This window comes from Ambystoma mexicanum, chromosome 11 (assembly GCF_040938575.1).
Source record: "Ambystoma mexicanum isolate Mex_15411 chromosome 11, UKY_AmexF1_1, whole genome shotgun sequence".
NCBI lineage: Eukaryota > Metazoa > Chordata > Amphibia > Caudata > Ambystomatidae > Ambystoma > Ambystoma mexicanum.
Window position 1 is genome coordinate 1,231,342,430 of NC_090934.1, and position 12,575 is coordinate 1,231,355,004.

The window sequence follows — 12,575 nt, forward strand, 5'->3', positions numbered from 1 at the left end:
ATGGATGTGGAAGCAAAGGACCAAGTGTGGCTTCAGTGTCTGGAAGGCATTAATACTTACTTTATACTGCCTTAGAGATCTAAAGTCAGGGACCACCATGATTGTTCCAAGAGAGAGTCATGGAGAGAAGACATTTGACTTTAGACCATCACAAAAAGACAGGCACCTTCTTAGATGGTAAGGGTTACTGATCTCTAGATTCAATACTGGGGTTTAAGGGTGCATGCCGTAGGGATGCAATGGTCCACATTAGAGGAGGGAGAGTGAGACGGCCCTTAGCAGGCCCTTTTCCTGTTCTGAAAATATAAATGTTCTTGAGGACATCTGTGACAGTGGGAGGAACTAAAGAGGAGAAGTCAGGGGATCTGGTTGCAACCTCTCCACCAGTACTCAACTGTTTTTCTTTTATTTCATAAGATTAGACCCAATGGCCCACGTAATTGGTTATGAGTGATGTCTTGTGTCCGGCCTGAGTTGCCTTGTGGTGATGTCTTTCTGGCATGCTTTACCTCGGGAGGATAGCTCAGGGGCAACACGCTCGCCTTGGAAACAAGACGACGCGGAGCAACACAGGTTTGATCCCTGGGTCCGTACTTAAAACCTCTGGGTATTAAGCACATTATAAATAACCAATTACAATTACATGCTACTGTAATACCAATGTAGTGCTCCAAAGACATGGAGTACTGTGTTAACTTTCTGTACGCACTGAGGCTATGTGGCTTCTTGGTACCACACTGCCCAAGTGCAAGGTTTTAATAATGTTTTTTTTATTTTTAATATGTTTTAAAAAACATTATATGAACAGTTGTAGGAAGGGATTTTAAAGACAAAAGTGTAACCAATGTTGGCCAAATGTGGACCTCTGTACCAGTTCTCCACATTTTTCTATATGTTTCTTATATGTAAAGTGACCACCTGTTAAGTGGTGTTAAATGACTGTGAATATACAGTGCCATAGGTGAATACTCATGGCACTGGTTTGTTGCTGTGGCGAAGTCCCTCCCCTTGAATTAAGAAATACTAAAAAGACTTCTTGTATAAGGAATGCATGGAAGGGAGCCCCACGTTATCAATGACTTTTACTGAGTGTACTGTTCAGCTGTGACTATGCAAAACACCTCTCCTGCAGTGGCAAGCTATGGGGGTTTAACTTGTAGGAATAGATTAACACCTTGCAGGCCAGCCCTTCCAGTCTATTTGGGATGAAATTCAGGCACAAATACCCTTGTTGGCTACGGTCCGGAAGCACGGAAGAGAAGGTGTTGTAAAATCATGAGATTTGTGGAGTTACTGTACAGGAGCCAGTAGTGATGGCATGCTGCATGCACAAAGAAATATCTTTTTGATAAGGGTCGAGTAGCAGAGTGCACAAAATTAAAGTAAATGAGCATTGGTCATCGAGGGGTGACTGAAGTTTGAAGTGTTGAATTTGGCAGATTGAGTGATTATTAGGCCTGCGCTCTCTGATTTCTTCCACTTCTGTCTGAGTTTGCATCAGTCAGTCTATATGTAAGATGCGTGCTCTGAAAAACAACGTTCAGTCTAATGGCGTCCTTATTTTATATCTTGTTGATTGATCCGTCAATCATCTCCTAGAAAAACAGGGGAAAACGGAAACGAAACAGCTGTTTACATTGCAAAAATAAGTATTATCATTACAGGTTGTTGCAGCTGAGTGAACCCACAGCTCTTGGGGCTGCTTGGTGTCCAGGCCAGAGTTTTCGGCTCTGTCAATGATCTGGTAATGATGTGCGTGTTCAACACTTTCCTGGACTTAACTTAGATCTTGACAAAGATTATTCTGAATACCAACATAGCAAAATGTATTATTCGTAACAGGCGAAGTAAAGCAAATTGTAATGCTAGGAGAATGTTCAAATGGTCTGTGTTAACTAATGTGTTTGTCCAAAGACACAGGTGTAAAAGAGCATTTTTGATCAAAGTTGTCTGAAAAGAGGAAACATCTATGAATTTTGACTTAGGATTATAGCCTTCTTTGGCCCATGGCCCTATAAACATTGGTTGTTTAGGAGGGATCGAACTAGGGCCATATTTCAAATCTTTGAATTTTGACTAATGATGAATATCGCTAGACTCAACCATTTCCCTTAGATCAACTCTGCCCTCCCCAAATATGTATGTCTTATTTTCAGTATCTACTGTCTCATTTATGTTTACAGATGACGAGATGTCTGTATGCAGGAAGAACCAGTTAAATCACTTGGCCTGGACACACATTTTTTAAAGAAGAGCCTAGGCAATGTAGAGTCTGCTACTGAGAAAGAACATTACGAATGCCAGCATGTTAAGATGTATTAATAATGAACCAAGGGAGCAAGAAGTATCCCTGTGCAAGTGCCTTTGTTAAAGGGCTGAAACATAAATATAAAATGTGATGAGCTTGAAACCCGTGAATCTTGGATGCTTGCCTCTCCAGGGTGAGTGTTCGAAACCTTTAGTCAACCAATGCTCAGGCTGTGAAGCAAATCCGAAATTGTATGTGCCAGAGAACATTGTCCCTTGTGCATTGTGGATGTAGCATGCATGTGCAAGCACCTGTTGAATGACATGGAGACACTTTGCGATGAAAAGATGAGAAATCATACAGGATATTTTGGGGCCGAATTAGTGAACATATGCACTGATGAAAGCCATTTCGTGCGATAAGAAAGACCGTTATCCAAATGCTGCTATTAGTACAGTAGTTTCTACTCAGGTTGAAAATGTTTCAAATAAGTGAATGGTGCTTTACGGGTAATCCCCATGAGAAATTCCTTTATATTTGAGTTTGGTGGCCCATGTTCCTGAAGCAGCAACAGGGTCTCCCTTGTTTTATTTAGAGCTATGCCTGCACCAGGCAGAGCTGGATCAGAGAATCCACACAGGTTGGCTGTGAACGGTACACAAGTGGTGAGTCCCTGGGTGAGATTGCCGGTGTGAATTTATGTGGATGATGGAGATTAGCAGTAATTGTAATTGGTTATTTATAACACGCTTAATACCCAGAGCTTTCTAAGCGCAGACCCAGGGATCAAATCTGTGCTGCTTCGTGTTGCCTTGTTTCCAAGACGAGCACGTTGCAACTGAGCTATCCTCCCGAGACAGCCACCAATTTATGTGGATGATGGGGATTAGCAGTAATTGTAATTGGTTATTTATAACACGCTTAATACCCAGAGCTTTCTAAGCGCAGACCCAGGGATCAAATCTGTGCTGCTTCGTGTTGCCTTGTTTCCAAGACGAGCACGTTGCCCCTGAGCTATCCTCCCGAGACAGCCACCAATTTATGTGGATGATGGGGATTAGCAGTAATTGTAATTGGTTATTTATAACACGCTTAATACCCAGAGCTTTCTAAGCGCAGACCCAGGGATCAAATCTGTGCTGCTTCGTGTTGCCTTGTTTCCAAGACGAGCACGTTGCCCCTGAGCTATCCTCCCGAGACAGCCACCAATTTATGTGGATGATGAGGATTAGCAGTAATTGTAATTGGTTATTTATAACACGCTTAATACCCAGAGCTTTCTAAGCGCAGACCCAGGGATCAAATCTGTGCTGCTTCGTGTTGCCTTGTTTCCAAGACGAGCACGTTGCCCCTGAGCTATCCTCCCGAGACAGCCACCAATTTATGTGGATGATGGGGATTAGCAGTAATTGTAATTGGTTATTTATAACACGCTTAATACCCAGAGCTTTCTAAGCGCAGACCCAGGGATCAAATCTGTGCTGCTTCGTGTTGCCTTGTTTCCAAGACGAGCACGTTGCCCCTGAGCTATCCTCCCGAGACAGCCACCAATTTATGTGGATGATGGGGATTAGCAGTAATTGTAATTGGTTATTTATAACACGCTTAATACCTAGAGCTTTCTAAGCGCAGACCCAGGGATCAAATCTGTGCTGCTTCGTGTTGCCTTGTTTCCAAGACGAGCACGTTGCCCCTGAGCTATCCTCCCGAGACAGCCACCAATTTATGTGGATGATGGGGATTAGCAGTAATTGTAATTGGTTATTTATAACACGCTTAATACCCAGAGCTTTCTAAGCGCAGACCCAGGGATCAAATCTGTGCTGCTTCGTGTTGCCTTGTTTCCAAGACGAGCACGTTGCCCCTGAGCTATCCTCCCGAGACAGCCACCAATTTATGTGGATGATGGGGATTAGCAGTAATTGTAATTGGTTATTTATAACACGCTTAATACCCAGAGCTTTCTAAGCGCAGACCCAGGGATCAAATCTGTGCTGCTTCGTGTTGCCTTGTTTCCAAGACGAGCACGTTGCCCCTGAGCTATCCTCCCGAGACAGCCACCAATTTATGTGGATGATGGGGATTAGCAGTAATTGTAATTGGTTATTTATAACACGCTTAATACCCAGAGCTTTCTAAGCGCAGACCCAGGGATCAAATCTCTGCTGCTTCGTGTTGCCTTGTTTCCAAGACGAGCACGTTGCCCCTGAGCTATCCTCCCGAGACAGCCACCAATTCAGAAGTGTTTAGGAAATCCACCAATCAAGCAATTTCCTATGCATTGTTCACTGCGGAATGAAGGGTGCATGTGTATTGATGGTTATGTATCTGGCCTGTCACTTCCATGGAGCTGCGGCTCATTCTCATTGTCTGAGCACAATGAATACACATCAATAAAAAAAATGAAGAATAATCTAATGCACATTATTGATGGTAAAATGTAACCGGATGCACTAGAGGACATTGATCCGTGCTTCTCATTTTCGCAGTTTATTGTGTTTTAGTTGCACTGTTAATCTAGAATGCCTTTTCAATTCATGAGAAATTATACTACATTATGCATCGATTGGCAATGAAGTGCAAGCAATGAGCGCGGCATGTGAAGTGTAAACGGCGTCATGTGCCCCGTAATGCATGTTAAACTATACACAGAGAGCCACAGGCCCAGCAGCTCATCGATTCCAGCTCATCAAATTCTCCGGCAGAAGACATCTCAGTGTTTCCTGACTGATGGCACCCCAGGCAAGGAACCAGAGCACAACACAACAGGAAGCAAAGGCAAATGAAAAGATCAGGGCTCCAGTGCCAGAAATGGAAATACTTTACTGGCGGATTCCACAGTGACCGAGGGGTGTTCAGAACTTGGGGTGATCTCCTATCTGAGAATCCTTTTCTTTTCTCCTTTCATTTCTTTCCTTCCTTCTATACTTCTATTCGTTTCTTTAGTTTCTTTATTTAGAGGTGGTTGGACAACTGTTTGTTTAGTATGCTCAGATTTTAATTGATTAGTTGTATATTTAATTGGTTGCCACTGTATTATGTTCTTATCCGTCGTTTTTTAAAATAAAAATGTTGAACGTAAAATAAAGGGTTGATCTGGTACAATTGTACAGCATATTTTTTGCTAAAAAACTGGATAAAAACAACTTACAATTTACAATTATTTCTGTGGCATAACAGACACAAAATCCAATAGAAATCCAATGAATGCCAGATCATCAACAGCACACATGAGCATTTACAATATATGCCAGCACTGCCACTGTAAAGCCCAGGTTTGTGATGTTTGTGCTCACAATATATGCCCTCATTGACACTTTAAAATGCGTTCATGATGCTGGTGCCCCAGTGTATTTTCTGCATAAAGGTAGAATAGCTAGATCAGCTAGAGATGCAATGGAAAAAAAAGAAGTCCGAAATTACAGCAGCAAAAGCAAGGTTTTAATGTGACACTATGAATCAGGCAGGTAACCAATCTCCAGTCCCTTTCAAAGCAGTCCAGCATTGCCAGTAGTGAGGGTTTAACATTCTGTTAAAAATGGAGGGAGTGCAATACTTTATTGACAAAATCTAAACTACAGCTGCAACAACAAGGGAAAATGTGAGGTGTTCATGATATACCTGAAGGATCTGTTTTAGAGTGGCACTTTTTAAAATTGGATTGAAATTAATGACCTTACATGAATCATTCAGTCATTAAAGGCTAGCTCTATTGATCATATTGTGCCCTCAATCATTATTAAAGAATTGACGTGTGAGGCGATAGTCTCCATTGAGTATTGCAAAGGACCTCTTGAAACAAGGTTCATTTTCATCATATTTACAGATTGCATGAATTCTTCCCCTTCTGAAGAAAGCTTATTTGGATGCTTCAGGCTGGGCAACTGTTAGACCAAAAACTCATCTCTCCGTTCTAGGAAAAAGTGTTGAAATGGTGGTTGCGTTTCAGCGTAAAGGCTACATTGGGGAGGCCAATGTATTACAGGCGTATCAATCCGGGTTTAGACGTAGGTATGGAACTGAAACTCTCCCGGTGGTGGACAATCTCCTACAAGCATTACGATATGATAGGTTATTTATAACATGCTTAATATCCAGAGGTTTCTAAGCGCAGACCAGGGGATCGAACCTGTGTTGCTCTGTGTCGTCTTGATTCCAAGGTTAGCATGTTGCCCCTGAGCTATCCCCCCAAGACAAGCATTGGGTGGCAGTGAACCCTGCCTTCTGGTGTTACTAGACCTATTGACCATGAGGAACTCTTATGGGCACAGTAGAGTCAGATGGGCATAGAAGTAAAGGTCCTGGAATGTTTTTTAACTTTGCTTTGAGGATGCTCACACTTTGTTCAGGTGGAGACATCTGACTTCCTCTCTCTCCCTGTGTCATGTACAGTGCCATTATCATTCACTCAATTTATGGAGATGTTGGGGCGGTCTGGTGGTGAAGTGAGTGGCTTTATCCACCAGTATGCCCCCTGGTGGTCGATTAGTTGGGAATACAATACCAGCAGTACCCCACTAGGTCCAGAAACCATCCAGTTCTATCTTGGGGGTTAGTATTCTTAGGATGCTTTTTACCTCTGCCTCTTGTGGCTGAACCATCCCTCTTCCACGTGGCACTTGGCTGGGTTGGGCTTTTGGTGACCGGGTATAGGTGTCTCCTGGTTAGCCCAGTTCAGAATGTATACCATGAGGTAATCTAGGCAGGATCCCATGAAAGCGTGGAACTCGAACACACCCGCCGTCTGCTTGATCCCTCCAAATAGGGGTTCGACCCTAACCTAATCCTGCCAACTTGAACCATCCACATCTGACCTGTTAAGTTTTCTTCCTCATTTTCCTGATAGTTTGTTACCACCCCCGCCTGATGGGCTACTACCACTTCATCCTGTTTGGCTTCCACCACCTCCTCCTGATTCTCTCCTCTTTGCGCAAGTTGATGTTTACCTCCTTGCATCACCTCTTGTTCCTTCCCATGCCTCTAATCTCCATCCACCTCCAAACTCTTGCCTCCCACCGTGTCCGAAAGTCTTTCTCTTTCTGCAACCTTCTCCAAGCTCGTGTCTTTCTCTCCAGCCTTCTTCTCTGTCCATGCTCCATTCACTCCCATACTCCTGCTGCCAGCTCCTACTTCAATATCCCATGCAGCTTCACTGTGGCACTGAGTTTTTATAGTCTTACACACCTCCCCCCCCCGCCCTGGACTGAGCTGGGCTAGACTGGGCTGGCCGTTTTCTGAGGATCTGCATCTGTGAGTGCAAATGGACAGCGGGCTGTAATTGGTTACAAGTTTTACTGGGTTCAATTTGGCTTTATTTGTGCAAGCCTTTAAAAGACTAAACCGCCATTTTGAAGGTTACTTTTCTTTCTGGGCCCATACCTGTATTTCACTGAGCCCCTTGGAGTAGGTGTTCACTGTTCTCTGTGGAATTTGCTGAAGGTAGCATAGACAAGACACTTTTTAGTCTGCGGTCTCTTCCATTCACCAGCACGGGCAGATGGTGCTACTGAGAAGTGTTTGTCGCATTACTTTGTTCAGAAGACTACTGGAGTGATGCTCACTGAGCAGTACAACGCACTATCCGATGGTCACTGAGTAGTACATCATAGTATCAGTAACTGCGTGGTTCATGTTGTAGTCAGTTCAGGAATGCTCACAGGGACCCTAGGGTTGTTGAACACTCATTTGACAATTTTCAAACAGCTTCATATATTTGAGTTGGGAACTTGCCAATGGGGGATAAGTCGGGGTAACCAGTGTCTGCCGCATTCCACCCTTGGCATATCATCATCTGGCTTAAGGGAGCACGTGACACCCCAGGTCACCCAAGGTGTATGCCCACAGAGCAAAGGAGGGGATTTGCACACAGCTCTGAAGGAGGCTCTTTTTTCGTGTTGCTACACTGACCTTGTTGGTGGCGACACCCTGTGGCTTTAATAACTCTGGGTGGGCGCAGAGCGCCGCGGAGTGCCGACAAGTGCAGACAGGACTGCAGAAGGCTCTTTTTGGCATGGAGTAACGTGTTACAACATGGACATTGTTGATGGCAACACCCTGTGGCTTTAAAAACTCTGGGCAGATGCAGAGCGCCACAGAGTGCAGACGAGTGCAGACAGCACTGCAGACAGGCCGGCAGAGAGGCGTATAGTGTAGGGTGAACGCACAGCAGACAAGTCAGACCTGCAGGGGGCGGTAAGTGATTCAACGACGACTGCTGAATGTATGATCTGCAAAGCAGTAGGAGTATACCACTCCCTCTTCCCGTGTCCCCAGTGGGGGAGGCTGTGGAATTCACCACTCGAGAATAACCCAGCAGGAGCATTAGCCAATCTACAGGCACCTGCGGCAGCCATAGCTTCTATGAGTGGCCTGAGTAAGGAGAGTCGGCGAAAAACAAAAGCGGAAGATAACATCCTTCTTTAATAAGAACAATGGAATTGATAAAACAAGGTCGGAGACAGCCTGAAGGCAGTGGGTTTCTGACATGGAATTGTTCAATCTAAGCCTGAACCGACTGCAAGAGGAAGAGGCGCAGGAGGGCGGCGAGATGGGTTCCTTGTCATCACCTGATACGCTGCCCCCTATGCGCGAGGATGATTCAGACATCAATTTGAGTTTGGAGGGCTCAACACCACGCTCTATCAGGAGGGCAGAGGGCAGTTAATTGCTTAAGCAGTTAGAGCCAGGTGGAGAAGAGCAGGGCCAATCTGTTTTACATGCTCTGACCTATGTCCTGTCCTCGTTCGTCAGCCTCTATGAGAATATTAAGTTGGAGGTAAGGTTACACACGGTGATACTCGAGACGGTCACTAAAAAGCTGGACATTTTAATACAGACAGATGAATTCTGTGAGCGGTTCAAATCTCCAGCAAGAGAGACAATTAATAGTTATGGGTACAATGTAGGGCCCGGACATGTGGGTTCCATGTGATAATGTCCTGTTGGGTGTCCTGACCCACGTTTGAGCTATCATGCTGCAACATTTGGTGCTGTGGGCTTAGAAAATCCAAGATGGCCAAAAAGCCCACATGTGCGCAGAATCCAGGAGAACCACGCAGTTTGTGCGCACACCAAAATGGTTACCTAACTTGCCACCCACCAGTGTAAAGAAAGATCTTTGTTAACAAAATCCACTGTTACGGATGTCAAAAAGTTGCTGAAATCGTGGCTCATCGGACCACTTTAAAGATTCAACCCTTTTGTGGGGTTCCACATAACCATTTTACTGTAAGGAGCCCCATCAAAACAATGTTAAGCAAGGATTTACTACCATGTAGAACCATTCCTGTTTAGAATGCATTAATCCAAGAAAGATCCCAAAATTGCATGCAGTACCCACTTTTGACTGAGGGCGGCGCTAGCGGTCTAAACTCTGACAGGGAAACTGCATGTCAGGAGTTGCAGGAGAGGCCTTTACATCAAAGGCTGGGAGTTAATTAAAATCTTAACCACATGCTGTTCCCAGAAGACAATCTGATTTAATTAACAGGCCAAAGGCTGGGAAACCTCTCACCTCCAGAGATTCACACCAGGAGTTAGAATTTCACATGACCTCTTGATTGATAGAAGGCAGACTGGCTGGGAGCCTCCTGGAGACCACACAATAGGCTCTTGCACTTGAATAGGATATGTTGATTTTGACTGTTTCCTGTCAACAAAGGCCTGCCTGCCAGAAGACACATGTGATCACTGACCCACCCAAGTCTTGGAGACGGACTCCAACACTCTGAGAACTGAATTGAAAGCAAAATATATATTTACAGAAACACTGATAACTCTTTGTAATCAAATGACAGGAATGTATAACTTTGAGAGCCTTCATTTAAAAAATGTACCTTCGATTCAAGCCCAAACTCCAATTTGTGTGATGTTCTGGGGCAAAACCCTGCTATTTATGTGTACTACAGACTCTGTGTTTAAGCTAGAGACATGGGAATTTACTGGAGTATGTATGGACAGGCCGTGTATATGTGTATAACTTTTAATGAAGAACCAAGGTTGCATAACCCACTAAAATCGAAAATAAGTTGCCATTTTTGAATGCAAGCCCTTAGGAAGAGCAGAGTTTGAACAGAGTATACCTCGTGCGATAGGTAATATGTACATGCAATGACAAACCACTATGTATTTGAGAAATGTGTATTTTGATCAAATATAGATTTGTGGGCAAACTGACCAGGGGAGGATCCTCTGACCCATAAAACCTACAGCATCACTCTGACTCACAGTTCCTTCCCCAATCATGGGGGAGGGGAGAATTAGGCCAATGACAAGTAGAAAGGGGCAGGCTTAGCTAGGCCCAGGCACACACCCACTTTCAAAACACATAAAAAGAGACTGCTGGGACAGGTAGAGACATTCAAATCCCGTTGCTGCAACGCGCTCTGCCGGACCATACACCATCCAGAAGATACCAGATTCAACACTTAGACTTTAAAACTCCAAAGAACTTGATTCAGAACTCAAAGCAAGGGCCTAAACCCACAAACTGAGAACTCTTCTCAGTAGGCCTCAGCATCCAGCAAACCTAACAGCGGTAGCAGCATGCAGGAGCCGTGCAGATCAGCGCTGGGTCCAGAGAAAGCTGTGCAGAAAGATCCAGAAGCAGTGCTGTACCCAGAGAAAGCAGAGCAGTATCCAGAACCAGAGGCCAGAGATCCAGAGTGACCCAGACCGCTGTTAGCAGAACCAGAGAGCTGACCCAGATCACTGTGAAGTGCCGAGACCAGAACCGGAGCCCAGTCCAAAACCTGACCAGATCCGTGGGGAGGCCTATTTCAAAATATATTGTGAGTACCTAGCAGAACTGTGCAGAACCAATCTCTTAGTTAAAATAATATAATTCAATCTATTTTAAATCTAACCAGAACTGCCTCCTAGCTGTCACCTGTCATTTGCAAAGCTGTCACCTGTCATTTTCTAGCTGCAAGCTGTAACCTGTCCCTTTGAACTTTTAAAAATTCAAATCCGAAAAACTACCTTTATTTAATCGTCCGTATCTCTGGAACCGTTTGGGCTATGAACTTGGTCTAACTTTCCCCTGAAAGCTTAGAATCTCCGCCTTTCAACAAGCTTAGAACCGACTTGCTACTCCTCATACTTTTGCCATAATCGTGATTCACGCATTCGCAAATTTTGCCGCGATTCGCGATTTAGTTAAAAATCCAGCCACGTGTGAAAACAGCAGCTTCCTTGCTTTCCTTTGCCAAAAATTTGTTTAACCTGCTAGTTACCCCTAGATCCTTGCTAAAGTGAGCGTGAACTCATGCCAAGTATATTTCACTCACCCTGAACCTCCTAAAGGGAATTAAAACCATTTTCAGCATATTCCTCACTTCATTGCCAGCACATATAAAAGCATTTTGGGCCTGTGTTTCAAACTTCTGTAGTCTAAGCTTGCTGGGGTGAACTGAATTACATTTGATTGCATTTCTGAGAACTGTGTGCTTTCCTTCCATTTCCTTGCATTGCATAAAGGGGGAGAGTGGATTGCCAGAGGAAAATGATTACATTGTTTTGTTGAAATCATATCAAGTTATTTTCCGTACTGCATTTTCATTCCACCTTGCATCCATTTGAAACCATAAAAGTATTGTTGCTATCTTATCCATCCTGTAACCACTCATCATTGATTATAAAGAAGTGTGCTAGTGCCAGACTATCCATTATTGATTACTGCTCAGATTAAGTGTGATATTCAATTATTAATTTATTATAAAGTGTGATATATATATATATACATATTGTTTAAATTCTCAAATAAACCTTTTAACTTGCAAAACAGAACTACTTCTTGGCTCAGTGGGGTCAGGGGGATTCCAAGAGAGGGGTGTTATATAGGGGTAGTCATCCAGAACTCATGAACTGGACATAAAGATATATCAATAAGGGTTTCCATTCAGTATCCCAGACTAGGCATTGACTTAGCTGTAGTGTTGAATTGAATCCTCTTACAAAGTGGGGGCTCGAGCCGGACGTTTGGGTTAGATCTATCACTTGTGCAGATTAATACAGTGTGCCAGCTGACCAGATACACATATCCGGTCGGATCACCACGCTGTGTTACGCTGTAAAGCACTCCTCAAAGGAACGCTCTAAGGAAAAGGTCTGTTTTGCAAAAATAAAATGCAAACTTCTGTAAGTCAGGAAGGAACTCAAATTCCAGAATGACGACCTTGGTAGATATGAAAATAGCCAGAGAACACTTCTTACATAAGCTATTTGTGAGAGGTGAGTGGACTCACTGTGATGCTGGAAATGCATCAGAGGGACAGGGCCTCTGAATCCTTGTCCTTTACTGCTTTTTATCGTGTGTTCTGTCATGTTT